We start from the raw sequence: 20,953 nt of genomic DNA, 5'->3' as shown, positions 1-20,953 counted from the left end.
CAGGCCCGAGGGACCGGGCCAAGGCTGGGAGGAGGTGTTAAATCAGGCGATGCTGCCGCCTGCCACCAGCAGCCTCCACAGGCCCTGGGAAGAGCAGCCTGGGCTGGGCCAACAGCCAGTTCTTCCCAGTCCACCAAACTATCGTGTGTCCTCACTGCCTCCCCTGATGCTTCTGCCCCCCTAAGGGGGCTTTGTCCCCCAGCCCCATTGGGCCTGCTGGTAGCCCTGCTCAGGTAGCCCTCAGCAAACAGATGACACCCACCCTTCCTCCCCGACCCAGCTGGGGCCGCCGCCAGTCACCCACAAGCACAACCTCTCCCTGCTTTGTAAAAACAAAAGCAAAAGAAAACACTGAAAGCATATGAGTGAAAAGAGGAGCTATTAGTATTTACATTTGGACCACAGTCATAAACTTGGTCTGTCCTGGACTCACTGGGATACGTGGCTGTATTAGGGTTCTCCGGGGATAACTGTACATGTATTATATAGAAAGAGACTTATTATGAGGAGTTAACTTATCTCTAGTGCCCATGTCCCAGTTCCACTCTAGAAGCTGCTGTAAGACCAGGAAGAGCTGATGTCCCAGTTTGCGGGTCTTCAGGCAGGAGAATTCTTTTACTTTGGGAGGGTGTGCGCTTTGTTCTATGTACACCTTCAGCTGATTGGATGAGGCCACTCACACTATGGAGGGCAATCTGCATTATCTAGTCCACCAACTTAAATGCTGATCTCATTCAAAACCACATTCACAGAAACTCCCAGAATAATGTATGATCAAATACCCGGGCACCCTGTGGCCCAGTCAAGTTGACACATAAAATTCATAATTGCACTGGCCATCCAGCTTCCTTTAATGCAGCAGGTAATTTGCTGTCTCATGTTGAGCCTCTGTCCACAGTGATTTATATGGCATTTTCCTTTACCTTTACTGGAATGAATCTACTCTCTGCTTTTTCTATACTTGCTCTGAGCTTGGGTCAGAACTTCCCTGACTCCAACCCTGTGACGTTTATTTACCTTTCTCTTCTATGTGTTTAATTTTATGATGTCATTTTAAAATGGTGATTTACAAATGCTGTTCTGTGGAGGAATGTGGCTTTGGGTTTGGTAAATGGAGGGCTGGAGGCAACAGGTGCATTGTCAGGCATCACCTTTGCTTCAGCTATGGTACCTCTGCTTTTTTTTTCTGTTTCATTGGTATTTATTTCCAGTAAGCTTTTACCTAAGGATAGGCTAGTTGGCTAAAGTATATCTAAAAGTCATTGCATATTTTCCTTAATGATTCTGCGATTTTGTATCAGACAATGCATGAAACTACTGAAATTGTATATACTAATTTGTTTCTTCATACAGATGTATTTTTCTGACAGGAGAGCACACAAATTTCTCATTTATTTATTTAACTCACAACAAATTACTCCCCATTGCTCAAATGTTATGTGTGACATCTAGTATTTTCAAAAGAGATATGATTTAGAAATTGCATACAAGGTCTTTGAGAGTATTGATAGTTTATAAGTCATTTATTTTGTTTCTATAATAAAATGATATTGAAATAATGCAAGGATTCATCACCACCAGAAAACAAAAGAGAAAATAAAGGTTTTCAATCCACATTTAGCCATAGACTTTCCTGCCTTCTTGGTGGTGTGGCATATTTGTTACATAGAGAATTAAATATCTTCCTGCTCAACAACCTTGTCTGACACTTGACTAAATATAAAAATCATTGGGTCAGATCAGTTTTAAACAGAAACGTTCTCAGTTTTCTATTGTTGCATAGCAAACATTCCCAACACTTAGTGGCTTAAGATAACAGCATTTATTATTTCCCATGTTCCTTTTGGTTGACTGGGTGGTTCACTACTGTGTGCAGCATTGGCTGCTTTTAGTTGGCAGCTTGGTCAGGCCACCTTTGTTCTCCATGTGGTACCTTGTCCTCCAGCGTATTTCCCTGTGTCCTCTCTCTTCAGGAAAATAGCCTAGCATTCCTTATGGCATGGTTGGACAGTGATAATCAAACCTCTTTTTGCCTTCTGTAAGCTCAGAGTTACTTGTGGGGATATTATTACATAAAGTGAAATTTGCCATTAACGTGTTTTGTGTTTTCCAAAATTTTATGAAATCATACCTCACAAGGGCTAACCTGAATAATTTTCACAAGGATTTAGTGAGAAAGGTGGTGAGAAGCTTAAATGTTTTGACAGAATACTTCAATAGAAGTCAGGCAACTTGCCTCACTCTGTGACAACTCTATTACTTGGAGCAAAATCTCTTAGTGAGATGATCAATTTACAAATCATATTCTATCAAACTGGGATCTTTTTTCTCCAATATCCTGTTGTGGACTGAATGTTTGCATCAATTGAAGTTCATACATTGAAATCCAGTCCCCAAGGTGATGATATGAGGAGGTAGGGTCTTTGGGAGATGATTAGGTCTGGGGCAGAGACTTCATAAATCATATTGGTTTCTTTTTACAAGAGATCCCAAAAATATCCCTTGACCCTTCCCCGCTGAAAGATTATAGCATAAAGACTGCCATATGAGGAGGTGGGCTCTCACCAAACGCTGAATCTTCTAGCATCTCAATCTTGGATGCCCCAGCCTCCAGGACTGTGAGAAACAAATTTCTGTTGTGTAGAAGTTGCCAAGTCTATGGTATTTTGTTATAGCAGCTCAAACAAGCAAAGACAGATCCCTTGAAAGTGTTTTCTAGCATATTCTGACCAGGAATAAACTCTTCTTCTCCCTGTTCACTATTAGCTATGTATAGGAGCATCTCCCAGCCTGGAACCCCAACACCTAAAAATGCTTATTTTATTCTCTCTATATCCTCAAATGTCATCCTTCATAAAACATCTAGTTTTTCTAGGGTGGTTAGAAAAGTAGACTTGAACTTTACCCTGTTCTCTGCTTCTCACTATTAATCTCTTTTTACCATCTTTTAATTTCTAAAGATTCTGGATGTGACTATATCAATTTAGGAGATGGGATGAAAAAGGTGAAACAAGGTTTTAATTTGTATATGGGACTTTTCCCCTAGAGATTTTAAAAAAAAGTCAAGGCCATGCTACTGTTCAAAGTTCAGAGAGTATGTACACTCATGAGTTAAAGATAATGTGGTATTTGTAGACAGGATTCAAATAGAAGAATGTTCTGATTTATTAAACTTGTCTTTCTAAGTAAGATAAAGTAGTTGAGCTAATAGATAATCCGAGCCTATTCTTTCTGAGTCTCAGAAGGAAATAATTCTGCTATAAGAGCCTTGGGAGCGAGGGAGCTATCCAAACAGGTTCTGCTCTGATGGACAGACACTGGAAGAGGGACTGCATAATTTTGTAAGTTGACAGAGGCTAATTTAAATAGTGTTAATTGCTCCTCTGCGTCCAGTCATAGTGATGCCTAGGACTCAACACAGTTGCCCTGAATCTCCTCCCAGAACTGAGTGGCAGGAGGAACAACAGTTATTGGCTCTGGCTGTGTCTGTAACTGAGCAGGACCCTGTGGGGACTTCCTGGGACAGACCCCTCCCCCGTATCCTCTCCTGCAGCTCCTCTCTGAAGCACCCAGATAATAGTATCTCATGTATATTTCCTGAGTTTATCAGATGCTAAAAACAACCACCAACAGGGAGAAATTAACTACTTGATGAACGTGTAGTCCTCAGATATTCTGGTGCCTAAGGATTGGTGACGTTGACCTCCCTGTTACCTCACTATCAATCAATCAGAGAATTGTGCCTGAGCTGATCACACACCCTGTGACGCCACTTCCTCACCTTGCCTTTAAAAAATGCTTTGCTGAAACCCTTCAGGGAGTTCGGGGATTTTTGGACATAAGCCACCCAGTTCTCCTTGCTCGGCACTGCAATAAATCTACCTCTGCTCTAAACTCTGACATTTGGTTTGTTTTACCCTCACTGTGAGTGGGGCAAATGAAACTTGCATTCAGAAGCACATCCTAGCATGCCTAGGACCAGGGGTAGGGAAGCAGAGCAGAGGGCAGGTACTGGTATCACTTCTATCCATTGCTTTTTGTCAGTGCTTCCTATAAATTAACATTTGCTATTAAGGGCTGCTTAAATTGTTTAATTTTCAGAGGACAAGTGAGAGTTGACTTGTTATGGGTTATAGCCCCAACCGCCAACCCCTGAAAATTGTTATTTTATTTCCTCTATGTCCTAAATGTCATTCTAATATAGAACAACGCTAATAACTTAATTTTTTTTTTGTATGATTCCCTTTTGACCTTCTGAGCCTTCCTTCACTAGTGTTTCTCTAGGTATCCATGAAGCCGGGAAGAGATTGCAGGTTCTGAAATTCAAAGGGCAGGTGTGTGTATCTATACTTTGCCTTTTGTTAGATGAATTGTTTAAAGTTTATTTCCTTTCAAGCATGGGAGAAATCTCGTTTGGTCACCTAGATCACTGCATTTTAAAAATTGGAAATTTTGGTAAGTGGAAGAGGAAGAAAAAAAGAAGAGAGCTCCCTTCCCCAGTCTTGATGTATTGTGGGAAGGAGACAGATGAAAGAGGCATAGTAGCCTGTGAAGAGGTCAAATGCAGGGGCCCCAGTGTCTGTTCTTCAGACCAGTGTAGAGCGGTACTGTGTCAGATAAATAAGGATACCACCAAGTACAGAGGGGCAGGTCTTCTTCATGCCCTTGTTTGTGACTCTGGGAGGAAGTTAGATTTGCACCTTGCAAACTGGCCAAGGCCGCGTCACCGAACACATGTGTGAGGAGAGCTTGACGGAAAGCACTGGGCCAGCAAGCATGGCTCTTCCCCTGTGGCCATCTGAGGGGTCGCCTGTGCCAGGAAGTAGTAGGATCAAAGTTAGACCTTAGAAGCATCTTTAGTATCAGTAGGAGATAAGTGAGACCTTCTGGGCCTGAATCCTGAGCAAGGGTCGACTCCTTGGAGGAGCCTGACGGTAGGTTGGTAGGGAATCTGCATTCAAGAGTTGAACGTTGTTCGCCTCTGCCTGTGCTCAGAGCAAGTGAGCAGGACAACTGTCTCATCTTAAGGAGAGAAACAGTAGGAGGGACGCTATCTGCAAGACTGATCATTTTTCTCTAAGACACTGAACGTATCCTGAAGGGCTGTTTTTTGATGTTGAACTGAACTTTATTATTATTTTTTTAATGGAGGTACTGGGAATTGAACCCAGCACTTCCTACATGCTAAGCATGCACTCTACTACTGAGCTATATCCATCCCCCACTGAGACTAAATTTTAGATTAGATTATTTACTAACACAAACAATGGGGGACACAGTAGGAAGAACAGATTAGTCATAGATAAAATAATAAACTATGCTTATAAAAAAGTTTGTTATATAAGACTTTTAGTTCTTTAGGTTACATACAGCATGAATAAAAAGTGACAACTGCTCTTTAGATGTAAATTACTGAAGTTAGCCCACAGATGTCATTTTGCAAAATTATCTACTTTCCCTTTCAATTAAAACAAATTCTGAATAAGGTTGAGACAGTTCAAGAAAATGAACTGTCTTCTCCTTTGTTCCTTCATCTTCTCCTCGTACCTCAACACCGCCCCTTCCCCGACTCCTGCCTCCACATCCCTTCAGCCTCCAGGGCATCTTCTCCCTCCATGGTTTTTAGCACTGAATGAATTGTGGGAAGCCAGGCTTTCAAGATCACAGAGCTTGGTTTGATGAAATTCCATTCAAAGAATGCCAAGTGTTGTGAACCTACAATGCTCATATCTTTTATACTTCTTAAAACATGGGTGCAGGTGTTCACATCTGCATTTCTGCACTTGGACCAGCAATTCCCTTTTTTTAAAAAAAAATGGTTTTAGGGCAAGTGTTAAGAGATGTTATTGCTTGTCTGAAGTTGTAGACTCTCTTGGTGTTAAAATTTGTTTGTAGCACCAAGAAAGTGTTGTCATTCAGATAGTCTGCATCTAAATTTTGCTTTCCCCCATTTTATGTGCCTAACTCTGTGTGGGTCTCTGCTTTTTTTTTTTTTTTTTTTTTTTTTGTCTCTCTAGGTCATGTATTTTTGTTCTGAGGTGTATATGTCCTTCATGGAATCTGTGAGTCCAGTGAAGGTGTATGCATATTCTGTATTTTTTTCTGATGAAGATTCATGTTTGTTTGTTTTTTTCATGACATTTTTAAAGAGGAAGAAGACTGAGCAAATGAGCAAATTTGAGAATTCTTGTTCTCTCTTTTATGTCAGCTTTATTTGTCTCATCAACTCGTCATTTTCTCCTATCTCTTCACTCCCCTCTTTCTCCTTCCAAGATGTGGATAGGAGTCATATCTTTATGAACATAGGAAAACTTTGATTTCTGATTATAACCTAAAGGAGAAAAAATGAGAAATTTTATATATTTTTTAAAAAATAAAGTTGTTTTGTTATGTGTTTCTTGGTTTATTTGACTATAGGTCTTTAGCTATTTTAAAGCAAGCCAAAAAAATCGAAACAAAGCTAACAAAAAGAGCAACAAATACCCTCTGGATTCTTTTTGACTTTGAAAAGAAATATAATAAGTGAATTAGTATTTTTAGGAAATTGTTTTTCAAATAGAAACTTTTTTGAATGTTAAACAACAAATTATTTTAAAAACGTTTTACTTAGAGAAGAATATGTATGTATCCTAAAATCTCACTACCCAGAGTGAATCACAATGAATCTTTTAGAACAATTCTGTAAGTTATCTTTTATATTAACATATGGTTTAAAATAAATGGGATCACAATATAATTTGTGGTTTGTAATCTGTTTGTTTTTCCCATTGAATATTATGTTTTGATCATTTTTCCACACAAAAAAAGATCTAAACCATAATTTTTAATGCTTGGGTGGCTCTTTTGTATATGTCTCTATATTTTAATTCTTAAAATTCATCAAGACATACTTCAGACATACAAAAATGTACCCAGGAAACTGTAATGGACACCCATATACCCACTACTAAACTCAAGACTTAAGACAATACCATAGAATTGGGTGCCCTGGATGTACTGAAATCCTTATGTAGTTTTCTAGTTGACTACTTTAAATAAATTCCTAGAGACTGAATTCCAGCATCAAAAGCACGATGAAGTCATTGTTTTGAATACATTGTATTTATCTGTGCTTATTTAGCCAATAAGTATTCAGTACCCGTTGAGTGCTGGGGACCATGCTTAGGCCAGGAATAGAGAGAGAAAGACAAGGAGAGTAGAGTCTTGAGTCAAATAGTTTGTCAAATAATATGACAAGTAAAATAAAGCATGAAAAGTGATGCAGTAGAAATAATACGATATAAAAGAAGCATTGGGAAGTTGAGCCAACTGGATGTCATAATAGATCTCGAAGAGGTAATGATTAGATTTGAATTAGTGAAGAAATGAAGTTGAGCATGGAAAACGTTTCAAGGATAGAGCATCATTTGCAACGAAAGACTTAGTGCCATTGAGAAATTGTCCCTGGTCAGGTCTGGCTAAATTATGGAATTCTTAGACAGAATGGCGAAGGATGAAGGCATAAAAGAAGGTGGAGTCTGAGAGTTAGAAACAGTGAGTAGTAGGTAGGACTACTGGTCACGTTAAAAATTTGGCCTTAATAAAGTAGTAATTAACATAATTGAAGGCAAAAAGGGAAAATTTATACAGGGACAGACTGAGGACACTGGACAACCATGAAACTACCTGATGAGTTTTAATATGTTTTCTGCTCTGTTTCTGTGTCATTACTTCTTAAGTTTTAAATATTTCCTTTCAAAAGTCAGTTTAAGAAATATTCATTCCTCTAGCAATATCTAGGATGTAGCTTGCAAACAGAAGTCTATGGTTCTCCCTTCTGTATCCCTTCCCTTCTGGCTGTGTGTGAGGGCATTCTCTGTGTTCATATTCACTGTACAGAGACCGGCGTATGGTGGTGTGAAGACTGGGACTAGTGAATTTAGTAGGTCTCTTTTCACTGAAAATAAAGCATCAGTGGTCATCCCAAAGGAGTAAGTTGGCAAGCAGTAGCCAGTGATTCATGGTACAGGCAGTTCACTTTCAAGTTTTATCTGAAGGAATCATGTTTCTGTATAAAATGTATTGCACTTCAGGTTAATGCTGTTGACCACCAGGGAAGGCAGTAAAAATTGAGAGCATATGCCAAATAATCTCCCATAACAGTAGACTCGTGCTCTCTTCATTTGACCTTCGATTGCCTAGACTTTACGGGCTGCACTGTATTGGAACAACGTGCAACGCCCAGGACTTTCTGAGTCTTAGCATCTGCTTGAAGCTTAATGACTCACATCACTCTTGGCGACTGTGCTTTGGACTTAGAGCAGTAATGCTGGGTCATGTGGACAACGGAAGCAGTTTTCTGCCTCTGTGGTAGTAAATGGTCTTCAGTGAACTTTGTTCAAAAACTTTTCCTTATAGAGCCATACACACTGTTTTTGACCTTGTACAGATCTCATTCTCCACTGCAGAAATGGTCATTGCTGGTTAGAGAGATAAAATTACTTAACTATCATACATGGCTGGTATATCCTGAATCATGAAAATTGAAGAAAAGGGATTTTTGAAAAATCACTTTCTTTCCTTGCAGGGTAGAATTATTGCTTCCTCTGTTTTTATGCTTGAGAATAGCTTTGGGGGATTTATATTACCCAAGTAATTGGCTTTCAAATTTCCTTTGGGAATTATTAAACTGCTTAATATACTAAATCGTTTAGTGTCATTTTTATATGTTTTGACTTTCAGGTATTTAGAATTCTAATGAGGGATTTAAGTTGCTCTAACTTATCCTGCAAATGAGAATAACTTCTCTAATTTTGAATTTTAAGGAGTGCTTACTTAAGAAACAAAATATTGCGATAAGCATAAAGCTCCACTTTTATGTTTTTAAAATTAACTCATTTGTTAAGTGCATGTATGTGTTCATATGTCTGTGTGTGTTTGTATTTAACAAAGGCCGTGATAGTGACATACTTGAAATACTACAGAAAAAAATAAATCAGGAGTTTGGAGGAAGCATTGAATCTAGGGGACATTTAACTCTCTGAAAAATCTTACATTTAACTAAGAAAACAGTGAACTTGCTGAAAATGATAAAGTTAGAACTAAAGTTGCTAAAAGGATCATTCTGAAGACCTAGGAGCATTGCTGGAATATTGTTCAGGTATATTTTAGGAGCTGGTACTGATTACCTTCTTTATGAGGAAAATATTTAGATTTCTATGCATTCAGACCTTTCTTAAGATATATTAAAAACTGACATCAGTTGGAAACTATTCTAATTATAGAGTGCCTCTCATATGCAAAGTGCCACAATAGATATTCCAAATCATACTTAATTTTTTTTTAATTTCACAAATATATATTGAGCAGTCTCTATTGTGAGCTGCTGGAAGCTTTCAGTAGGGTAAAAACCAAATCTCTTTGAGTGATTTATTGGGAAGCCTCATCTGCCTGTCATAAACTGAGGCGATTCATAGAAAAGTGAAATAAAGCTGATTTAGAGGTAACTCAATAGCTGAAGGATGGAGTACAAAGGATCTAGACCAAGGACATGGCAATGGGAATGAAAGTAAAGAAACAGACTGAGAAATATTTTTTAAAAGTTAACTGAATATTTTTAAGTGGGATAGGTCCAAGAAAAAAATGAAAGAAGACTCAGGAAGTTTAGTTTGTATATTAAATGAACAGCAGTGAAACTGTTAGAAATAATAAAATTCCAGAAGGGTCACTAGAGAAAGATCAAGCGTTTGATTCTGAAAAATATGGAGATGACGGTAGAGCCTTCCAAGTGAACGTGTTGATTGGCATTTGGGAGAATGCAGAGGAATATGTAGCTTAATGTCATGGCCAGGGGATCATCTAGTGGATAAAGATATAGGGCAGGGAAATGGAAGTTTTTCTCCCAAGTTCCTGTTGTTGAGATTGAAATAAATACATGATTTTTGAGTTAAACACCCTATACTCAAGAATTACTACATCATAACTATTATCACATTGTGGTAAATATCTGGGAACTTAGTAAAGTGATCAAGGTTTAGTACTTTATACACACAAATGATTATGTATACAAATAATAACGTGGACTGGGCATTAACGATGAACCTTTCATCTTGATTTTCTATTTTTTTGGTATCTACTTATGTCCCTGGACAAGTATGATACATTTGTAGATAGAAGGTGAAGGTTTATCCTACCTAGATGGCAAAGTTTGTGCCCATCCCAGAGTTTAGATTAAGCACTTCCCCTTTCTGAGCTCCTTGAACTTACCTAGAAAAAATGGATCCACAAAGAAGGAAAAAAATGAAATTCTATAATCCTTCTTTTACTTTTCTTGAGAGTGGAGCAGTGGAATTGTCTAAGTAGAGGCTCAAGTTCTTGGAGGTTTTGGGAGGACTTGGATGGGAAGGGACAGGGAAATGAGTGTTTTTATATTAATTTCTCTGGAGATAGGCAGGGAACTTACTCAAGAATAGAGAAGTGAGACCTCACTGTTCTGAGTAGTTTGTCTACCAAATAAGGAGCTGTAGCTATAAAATTGCCTGAGTCAGAAGAACTTTGAGCTGCCTCCACCATGTCTCTTGATTGAATCCTTATCTCAGGGCTGTCTCGACTTCGTTACCATGTCATCCAGACTCCACACTTAGAGCCCCATCCTCAGCCTGGTAGTGAACTTATTGGGTTCATCATATCCCCTGGATCTCCAGCAATGCAAGACTAAATGGCCCTAATCCCCCCTTTAACAAGATGTAGTGGTAAAGATAAATTTTAGGTAAACAGTCAGAAAAGGAAGTGGAAAAAGGGGCACTATGAAGAAGACGGATGGTCCATTGGGAGGAAGAGTGAGATTTGGAAATGAAAATTTGGCAAGAGCAATATCCAGGAGTCTTGGCAACAAGCACCAAAAAAATCTATCATCTGGGTAAAAGGGTCTTTAAATGCTAAACGGACGCTAGGAAAAAATATCCTTGTCTTAGTATGGAATTAGTATCTGGAGCCGAGTGCCAGAAGAGGAATTCAGCAACCAAGACAGAAAGACAGATATAAGGAATGGGGACATACAAGCTAAAATGGTGCTTAGAAACAAAAGAGAAACCCAGTTAGAACTGAGGTCCTGCATGCAGGTTATTTGAAGGACAAGGAGGAGGATGCTGACTCCCAGAGATGAAGTTAGAACTGGTTAACTACTATTTTTTCAGCAGTGGTTTTGGAGGGATGTGGAAACTGAGAGCCAGTCTGGATCTTTAAAACTCCCAATTTGATGATCTTCTTGCAAATTTTGAAGCAGCCATGAATTAGAGGCCCAATATCTCTGTCTCCTGTATTTATGCAGAAAATGCTGCAGTAAATATCAGAAGTTTTAGAGTGAGTTAATAAAGTTTGAATGGAGGAAAATTCTAATCAAGGTTTTGAAGGTTTCAGGTAAATTTCCTCTGGCAGTCGTATATATGTGAACCCTAACCTGGGAACCCAGAGTCAGCTCTCTCTCTTTGTGAAGGCGCTAACCTTTTAATAAGAATGAAGGAGATTCATAGTTGCATCTTTAGTTTCTTTATGTCTCTTTTCCCCTCATTAAGTCAGCATGATGTAAAATGACAGCCTGAGACTAGAAATCTTGTCTCCAGCAAGTAGAACAGACAGTATCCACAAAGAGGTCTGTGCTGTCAAGATAATTGTGCCCTCTATGCCGATGGGTATTTGAGGAGTTAGCTGTTGGGTCAAATCATAGGAATTTATTTTAATCCTTGCCTGAAATCTGACAACTTCTGCTCCTCTACAGTCGCAGTACCAGTTATAGACTTGGAGAAGAAATCAGCGTGGGAATTTTCAGAAATGATTTCAAAAATTATCTCAATAACTTAACTATTTACTTTTAGGAGAAACTTCAGAGTAATTTTCAGACAGATTGGTGATGGCTGTGGACCTCACCTATTGTCAGAATAGGTGACTTTTACCACATATGCTTATATGCTTTCTGATTTTTAGAGAAGACTTGGGGACTGGCTACAAAGTGCCCTTTCTGGTCCAGCATGGGTACGTGTTGTATGGATCAGAAACAAGGAAAACCCAGAGAAGACCAAAGCTGACTAGAATTAAAAATGTATGCAGATGACCTTGACATAAAGATGGGAATAGTTTGATGGAACGGATCTGGCATACGATGGGCAAAGATGCAGGTCCTGTGAACAGAAAAAAAGACTGAGGAAAAGTGGCCCTTCTCCTTCTAGTATCATTTGTCTCCAAGTCCAAAACCCCCCAACTTCCTATGGATAAAACTTACTGCCTCTTACTTCCTTAGACTGCATGTCTTTATTACAGGTATGGTGCCTACCAAATCAAATGGTTGGGACTTTGAAAGCAAAGGATATCAGTAACCAAGCAGAATAATGCTATTGAAATGTGTTTTAAAATTTATTTACATGCTGTAAAATTTACGTTTGGTTTCCAGTTCCTTGAAGTTTGACAGAAGTCACACTCAGGGCACAGAATGATTCCCTCTCTAGTGCTGCTCCTTTGTAGTCAGACTGTCTATCCACTCCTAACCCAGGCAACTGAAATTTTTTTTAGCTTTCTATAAAAGTAGAGTGTATGATCAGGCCACTCAAGATGGCTATTCTGTTGCTCTCTGTACATCCCCTGCTGGACCAGTGCCTTCTTCACCTACACCCTACTCACCTGACTGGCCTTCCTACATACTTGCCCCAGGCCCCAGCTAATGATTGTTCTAACTTTAGGTCAGACTCTCTATTACGCTTATCAAAGGACTGGTGAGGGCCATGCCCCTCTGCTGGTTTCCCTGGTAACCAATGAGCCAACCTGTCATCCGTTCCTCCTATAACTGGTAACCTCCCCCTGCCCCTGGGAGCAAAGCCTGCCACCATGTTGTGCCTTCTTCTGCCACACACAGTGGGGTGTCGCTCCAGGACCTTGCTTCAGACACGTAAGATCTCCCTATCCATTAAACCATTGATGTCTCTGTTGCAGACTCCAGGCTCTTTCTTCAGTCTTGAAACTGGGCAAGTACAGGCCTTTTGGGCCTAGGGGTGCAGCCCAACATACATGCATTGTAACCTTTTGGAATCTGGCTCCTCTCACTCAGTATTAATGCACTTGAGATTCATCCATATTGTTGGGTGTATCAATAGCCTTTTCTTTGGATGGACCAGTTTACTCACTCACAAGTTGGAAGACATTTGGGTAAGTGGAAGGCAGAACTTGGGCTACCCTAATCTTTACCCTCTGGCATTATGCTGGTGAATGCATTACGTTACATGGCAAGAGGGAATTATGTTTGCAGATGGAATTATGGCTACAGATTTCATGTGGAATTAAGGTTGATAATCAGCTGAACTTAATTCATGGGGAGGTGACCCTGGGTTACTCCAGTGTAATCACAGGCACTTAGAAATACTAGAAGAAGGTGGAAGAGTCATCAAAGAGATGCAGTGTGAGGCCCTGGCCTGCTGTTGTTGGATTTAAAGATAGAGGAAAGGAGATGTGGGCTAAAAAATGCAGTGGTCTCTAGAAATTGATAACAGTCCTCGACTGGCAACCGACAGGGAAACAGGATTCTCAGCCCTACAGCTGCAATGAACTGAATTCTCCCAACAATTTAAATGAGCAAGGACACGGATTGTCCCCTAGGACCTTCAGAAAGGAACTTCAGGCTGGTGGGGAGGGAGATAATTAACCAGTCGTGACCTTGAAGACTGCAGAGTTGCTCTGAGCACGAGCCCCTAAAGTATTACATGGATGAAAGTCGTCCCACCGACACATTTACCTTTCCGGTAATTGTGAAATACAAAATAATCAAAATTGTTTGGATCATCTGGGGACACATTTGTTAACATCAGCTAGTGTTACCCTCGTTCGCACAATCCAATAGGACGGGAATTCTCTTTTCTAAGGACTATCATTTTCTTATTAGGAAAAATGACTTCAAATTTGAGCAACCCCAAATGGAACGGAAGCATCCTATTTCAGAGAGGACGCCGTTCATGACCCCCAGACCTGTGAACCCCGGGTCGAAGAAAAAAACCATTTTTAAGAGTTTGGTAATTGGGTGAGAGAGTCCAGGGGAGGGTGTCTGTGATGGTATTTGCTTGTTGGTGTAAGGACAGGCATAATAGTCCAAGTAATGGTCCAGAATAGGGTATTCCAGCCAGGCGGTATTTCGTTTATGTAGCTGGATCCTCACTCACACCTATAACTGTGTGAGATGGCATGTGAGCAATGTTGATTTAGAATTACTAAATGATTACTGCAAAAACTAAAGTATTTCCATCTACTTTAGAGCACTAGGAGCTAATAGGTATTTATGTGACTCACTAACAATTTTCATAATTCTACTTTAATGCTGAAAAATATTTGCACACGTTTAAACAGAATTCCACAGTATTTTAGTATAAATAACAAACCAACAGTTAAAATGCAGACAGATAATAGATTCGTGTGTTCTCTGTACGGTGGGAGATTGTTTAGATTTTTGGTTTATTTTGTCCTGCCAACAGTGTTATTAATCATCATTCCTCATTTCCTTCCACTGCTGGGATTTGACAAGGATTTTCTTTCACCTTGAAAAACTGCAGTGGAGAGTTTCTTTGCCTTATTTCCTACTGAGTAAAGGTAAATTGCTTTTTAGTCTGGATTCTGTTATAGTTTTGAAAAATGATTTTCAAATCACAGATTTGATTCCTCTCTTGGTATTGAAAGATCATCAACAAATACATTTTTACGTTATTTTTCTTTAGTAAGCTTTATGATGATCTCCCCAGCAACTGGACTAATTCAATAAGCAGCAGACCATAAGACAGTAAGTGGATACACTATTAATTTTTATTGCAAAAGTTTCTTTTATGTACTATTTGATCTAAAGAAGTTATTCACATTTTTATGGTGATATGGCAGACTTGGAAAAAAAATCTAACTCTGTAATTCTTATTGATAAAGTCGATATTTTTAACTCAGCAGCCCAAGGAATGATGATAATTCACATCCTGAGAACCAGCTCATTAAGTGAAAAGTCTTGTGTGAAAGGGGGAAGGCAAAGGAGGGATATCATAGTTTAGCCACCCAATCAATAGAACACAATCGGGAAGGTTTAACCACAAGGCTGATAGCAGGTTCACAGGAAGAACTTGGTAGATGATTTATTCTTTTCTTTGTTCACCTTCAAAGTGAGAGGTATAGGCCTGAATTAACTCAAGAGGAGTCTCTTAAAATCACTTTGATTCTGTGATTGCACAAAATTAGAGCTGAAACAGTGGACCATTAAGACAGAATGGTCAAATTAAAACAAACAAACAAAAAATTGGAAGGAAAACAACAATATGCCTCATTTCCAGAGGGACTGGCATTCCACAGACCCTCCTCTCCAAGCCTCGCTGGCTGCGAACTTTCAAGTTGTGCTGATTGATGACTCTCCCATCCCAGCCTCACACAGATTAATCCAGTGCTCTCAATTCACATTCCCTCGCCTTTGAAATAATGTGTCCTACAGAGACTGGAAGAAGTGATGAGTCCAGGGTACACACTAGGGTGGTATTGATAGCAGAAGCCTTTACAGAACTATGTTGCATTAACCTAATATTTTTGGAGGACTTACATGTAAACTTCATGGAAATACAAATAAATACAGTCCATACCCACCAGGAGCTTAAGAAGAGAAATAAGATCTAGTCATAAAAAGATGCATAAAATTAATTGATAATTGTGCCAAAGCTATTTTCAGCCTGTTCAGTGCTACATGCTAAATGGCTGATGTGGGTGTTTAAAGGTGGAGTGGCTCATTCTGTGCTGGTGTGGTCTGGAAAGTTTTATGGACATTCATTTTACTCTTTGAAGATTGTTTAACGTTAAGCGGTATTAGAACACCAAAGATTATTATCTTTACATCCATGAGGCAGACAGTATATACCAAGGCACTTCAAGAGGAAGACATGATTCAGGGCTAGAGTCATCCAGAAATTCTTTATGGGGAATGTAAGATATGAGTTCGGTATCTCTCAAAATCTATGGCAGACATGATACTTAATAATGAAGTGTTAGAAACTTTCTTTTAAAATGAGAAATGAGATGCGTATGACCATTGTGACTGTTTCTATTTAACATGAGGCTAGTGATCCTCATAAACGTATTAAGGTAACAAAAAGCAATAAAGGATGGAGAATGTGAAAGCAATTTACAAAACAGCCAGGTTGCTGATCACTAATCTATAGTAGACACTTTTCAAAATGGATTTAATGAGATATAATTGACAAACTATACAATTCACCCTGTATTTAAAGTGTACAATTCAGTAGATTTTTTAGTATTAATTTTAGTATACTCACAGTTGGACAACTATCATCAAAATCTAATTTTAGATCATTTTCATCAATCAAAAACCATAGTTGGAGGTGGATATTTCTTGGTGGTAGAGCACATGCTTAGCATGCACAGGGTCCTGGGTTCAATCCCTAATATCTCCACTTAAAAAAAAAATAAAAAACACTGTACTGTTATTTTTTTTTAAACCCTGTATACTCAAACACCCCCATCTTAGGCCTCCACTGATACATTTGTCTCTAGAATTTGCCTAACATTGTTTCATATAAATGGAATCATACAATATGTGGTCTGTTGTGACTGACTCCTTTCACTGGGGGTGATGTTTTTGAGCTTCATCCATGTTACCGTATAGATTAGCACTTCATTACACTTTGCTTCTTACTGACAGATAATATTCCACTATATAGATAAGCCAAATTTTATCTATTAATAAATACATATGTCCATTCATCAGTTAATGGACATGTGGGCAGTTTCCACTTTTTGGTTATTATGAATAACGCTGGTGTATAAACATTCATGTACAAGTTTCTGTATAGACACACATTTTTATTTCTCTTGGCTGGGAGGAATTGCTGGTTTGTACGGTAACTCTGTGTTTAACCATTTGAGGAACTGCCAGACCATTTTCTATACCTACGAGCCATATGTGATGTTTCCAGTTTCTTTACATCCTCACCAAACACTTGTTTTTATCTGGCTTTTTGATCACAGCCAATCTAGTAGGTATAAAGTGCTGTCGTGTGGTATTGATTTGCCTACCTCTGATGGCTAATGGTGATTGCACATATATTCATGTGCTTATTTGCTATTTGTATATGATCTCTGGAGAAATTCCTGTTCAAATTCCTTGCCTATTTTTAACTAGGCTATTTATCTTTTTATTGTTGATTTGTGAGAGCTCTTTATATCTTTTGAGCAAGTTCCTTATCAGACATGTGATTTGCAAATATTTTCTCCTATCCTGTGGGTTGTATTTTTGCTTTCTTGATGGTGTTCCTTAGAGAACAAAAGTTTAAAATTTTTATAAAGACCAATTTGTCTACTTTTTATTCTGTTGCTTGCATATCCAAGAATCCATAACCTAATCCAAAGCCACAAAGTTTTACTCTTATATTTTCTCCCAAGAGGTTTTTATTTTTTTTTTTGGTGTTTTACCTCTCACATTCAGTTTTATGATCCCTTTTGAGTTAATTTTTGTATATGGAAACCTGTGAATATGTTACCTGACCTGGCAGATGTGATTAAGGTTATGAATCTTGAGGTTGGGGGAATATCCTGGATTGTCCAGGTGTGCCCAATCATATCACACGATTCCTTAAACTCAGATAATCTTTCTGGCTGTGTAATAAAGAGATGACCGTGTGAGGTGGACTTGGCACTTCATTGCTGGTTCAGAGCTGCCGTGTTCTATGTGCAAGGACTAGAGGGAGGCCCCCAGGAGCTTGGCGTGCTCCCAGATGTTGGCAGCCAGAAGGACATAAGGTCTTCAGTCCTACAACTGCATGGAACTGAATCCTGCCAACATTAGAACGAGCAGGATACAGATTCTCCTGTAGAGCCTGCAGAAAGGAAGGCAGCCCCATGGACACCTCGATATTAGCCCCGTAAAATCAGTATTAGTCTTCCGACTGTAGATAATAAATCATGAAAATAATAAATTCGTATTGTTTTAAGCCACCAAATGTACAATTACTGCAGCAAAGAAAATGAATACAAATTCCTATTCAGTTTTGTAATGGGATCTTCAAAGTTTAAGTCTTTCTTTTTCAATATGGGAAGAATAATCTCTGTCCTCAGATTTGGGCACACTCACTTAATGTTTAGTTTCATGCCATGAATTTCAGTCTTTCTTATTTGTATATTCTGTCGAAGTCTCATACTACTGATGGGAGACTTTGCAGAAGTTTCTACTACATTCTCTAGGAATTCACCTTACGATATATTGAAATAATTAAAAAAATAAGATTTATTTTTTGATGGGGTGTATGACACATTTCCTGGTTATCAGTTACATTTTGCCTTTGGTTCATGTATATTCTGCTTATTTGAATAACTTAAATTTGCACCATTTAATAAAAGAAAAATCAAAATTTTGTGGTAAAGCCATGTAAATTAGAGCAAGATCGCAAATAACAGTGATAATGTTGGTATACACACTACTGAACTGTACTGTCAATCACAAGATCGTAGAGCTGAAAGTGACATTAATCTCTTAAACCTCAAATGGAGAAGCTGATGCCAGAAAACGCAAAATGTTAAGTGACTTGGATAGGTTTATTTGATCTGTTGTGGTGGACCTTGTTTTTAACTCCAGTATTATTTTTTCCAGCTGAAATCACCATCCACCAAGTATTTCATTCTTTAAGAAAGAGGGTAGAGGAGATCTCTATTTATATCTATTTATGTAAAATTTAGGTTTAAAGTGGATCCCATAAACCCAAGAGTTTAATGAAAGGGCAATATATTAAACTCTTGGGTTTATGGGATCCAATTTAAAAATAATTATAATGTATAATATAATAGTAAGTTTATTACTTTGTGGCTCAAAGTTTATTTTCTTTTATAAGGGCATGCAACTTTGAAAAACACGCTGAGATTGGTAAATGTTAATAATTGTTAAGATAAGTAGTAGGTGCAGTGTGTATTTGTTATACTATTTTCTCGCACTTAAGACTGTTTGAAAATTTCCATAGTTAAAAAAAAAGAACACTCTTTATTTCACAAGGTTAAACTCTCAGAGGCACGGCAAATTCCATGGAGTTTGAAATTTTGAAATTATAAAAAGGGTATTGAACTTTGTTTGATATTATCATGTCATATTCTTTGACATGTTTTTGTTGTTTTTTTTTTTTGGTTTGTGTGTGTGGGTGTGTGTTCTGCATGTCATTCAATCAAAGGCACAATATCAAGAAAGCTTTTCTACAAAAATGGGAAAACTGGGCATTTGAATTAGCTGATGGGAGAGGAACACAGAATGCACTAAAACAAGGGAAAGCTAGCGTGAACCTCAATTCAGTATATAAACTATATGCAGTTCTAGATATTTGTAGATGTAGATGGGTATGGCTGTTTAAATTCTGTTCTCTATTTTAAGTAACTTTCTCTTTTGTGTTTCTGTAAAGAAAAAAAACTATAGTAACTTTAACAAAATTGAGCAACTTTACTTTTGCATTTTAAAATGTCTTTAATATTATTTAAGATTATAAATGTGAGGTTAGCTAAGTTACACTTCTGCAAATTTGAGGGAAATTAGTGGACTAGTGGAAGAGTATTTTGCAATTTAATGGCATTATCATTCGTGACCTCCTTTTCTTCAGCTGGATAGACCTAGGATAGCAGACTGCAGTGCAGATATGATTTTTATATTTGCTAACAAGTCAGTGAAGGGATCCAACTCCAACTGCTTCTGTTTTTGGTGCTTCTTTACCATTGTGCCCCAGATCACTGCACTGTCAGGGTCAGGCAAAATTTTTCATCTCACCCTCAGATCTGTCACTTTCTAGTCCTCTAAAATGAAATTCCAAAGGCAATTCTATTTTAACTAGAATGAGAAACATACAGCTTAGGGCTACAATTTTACTTCCCCTCCACAACTGAAAAAATAGTGACTCATTAAAGTACCTGTTTTCTTCTAGATAGCTTTTCAATAATATACCCCGACAAAAATTCTAGACTTGTCTATCTGCCATTAATGGGAAATACTGATTATCTCTTTTCCTACCCCTGATGTTCATGCCATTTATCTGTATATGTCAATTATGGGAGAGGTCTTGGCCTTGACTTTTATTTCATAGAATATTTTTTAAAAATCCAGGGACAATGATTAGAATTAGAATCATGTCTTCTCTGAAAAGCTTCTTCCACAACATAGTAGATCTCAGATCCAGTTTTTCTTGATCTGTGGAACAGAAGTTGGTTCTTAGTGATACCCTGATTTAGCCTGCTTCCTCAGGATCCTGGAATTATAGCTATGTGATTTATTTCTATATGTATGCGAGATAAGATCTGGCCTTTCACTGATACATTTTCTTAGTTTAGACCAAGTTCTCCAATCATTTAGTCTTTAAATGCAACTAAAAATAGCCATGTTTACACATCATGTTTCAGACTATCACCAGATCATTTAAAACACAATCATTTAAAATGACTTTATTGAAAGGTCCAATATTCCGTGATATTAACAATCTTACTCTTTTAGAAAGTGACTAGCTAGGAATATGGCTTCTGGTTACTTTCCTTCTGAAGACACTTGTTTATCAAAAAGATGATCTTCCATGTGCCAAGTTATGTGAGTACATTTTACTCTTTTGTTCAAAACAGCAGCCATTTTTCATTATTGAAAATTTATCTTTGGTTCTTAATTTAGATATGCATTCTTTGTATCATTGACTGTGTTCTCTTTTGTTTCCCTTTATTCAGAAAGCCATCCGTTCCTTCTTTGTATCTGATAGTTTCCCCAGCAACATGGTTTTGAGTGACCTGTGTTCTGTAGCCATAAAGTTTATATGGAATCATGAAAGACCCAGAATTGCCAAAGTAATACTGAAGAAAAAGAACAAAGCTGGAGAAATAACCGTCCCAGACTTCAGGCAACGCTACAGAGCAACAGTAATCAAAATAGTGTGGTACTGGCACAAACACAGAC

General features: G+C 38.2%; 1 long non-coding RNA gene across 1 annotated transcript; it reads left to right on the top strand.

Moving 5' to 3' along the window:
* Positions 1 to 14,525: 14,525 nt before the first annotated feature.
* On the top strand, positions 14,526 to 20,596 carry LOC140690230 (uncharacterized). The gene is made up of 3 exons (XR_012065415.1): positions 14,526 to 14,601; positions 14,727 to 14,788; positions 20,507 to 20,596. It is a non-coding gene; the product is annotated as an uncharacterized lncRNA (long non-coding RNA).
* Positions 20,597 to 20,953: the final 357 nt, after the last annotated feature.

This window comes from Vicugna pacos, chromosome 29 (assembly GCF_048564905.1).
Source record: "Vicugna pacos chromosome 29, VicPac4, whole genome shotgun sequence".
In the NCBI taxonomy this organism is placed as follows: domain Eukaryota; kingdom Metazoa; phylum Chordata; class Mammalia; order Artiodactyla; family Camelidae; genus Vicugna; species Vicugna pacos.
This window is presented reverse-complemented; position numbering and strand designations above follow the sequence as displayed.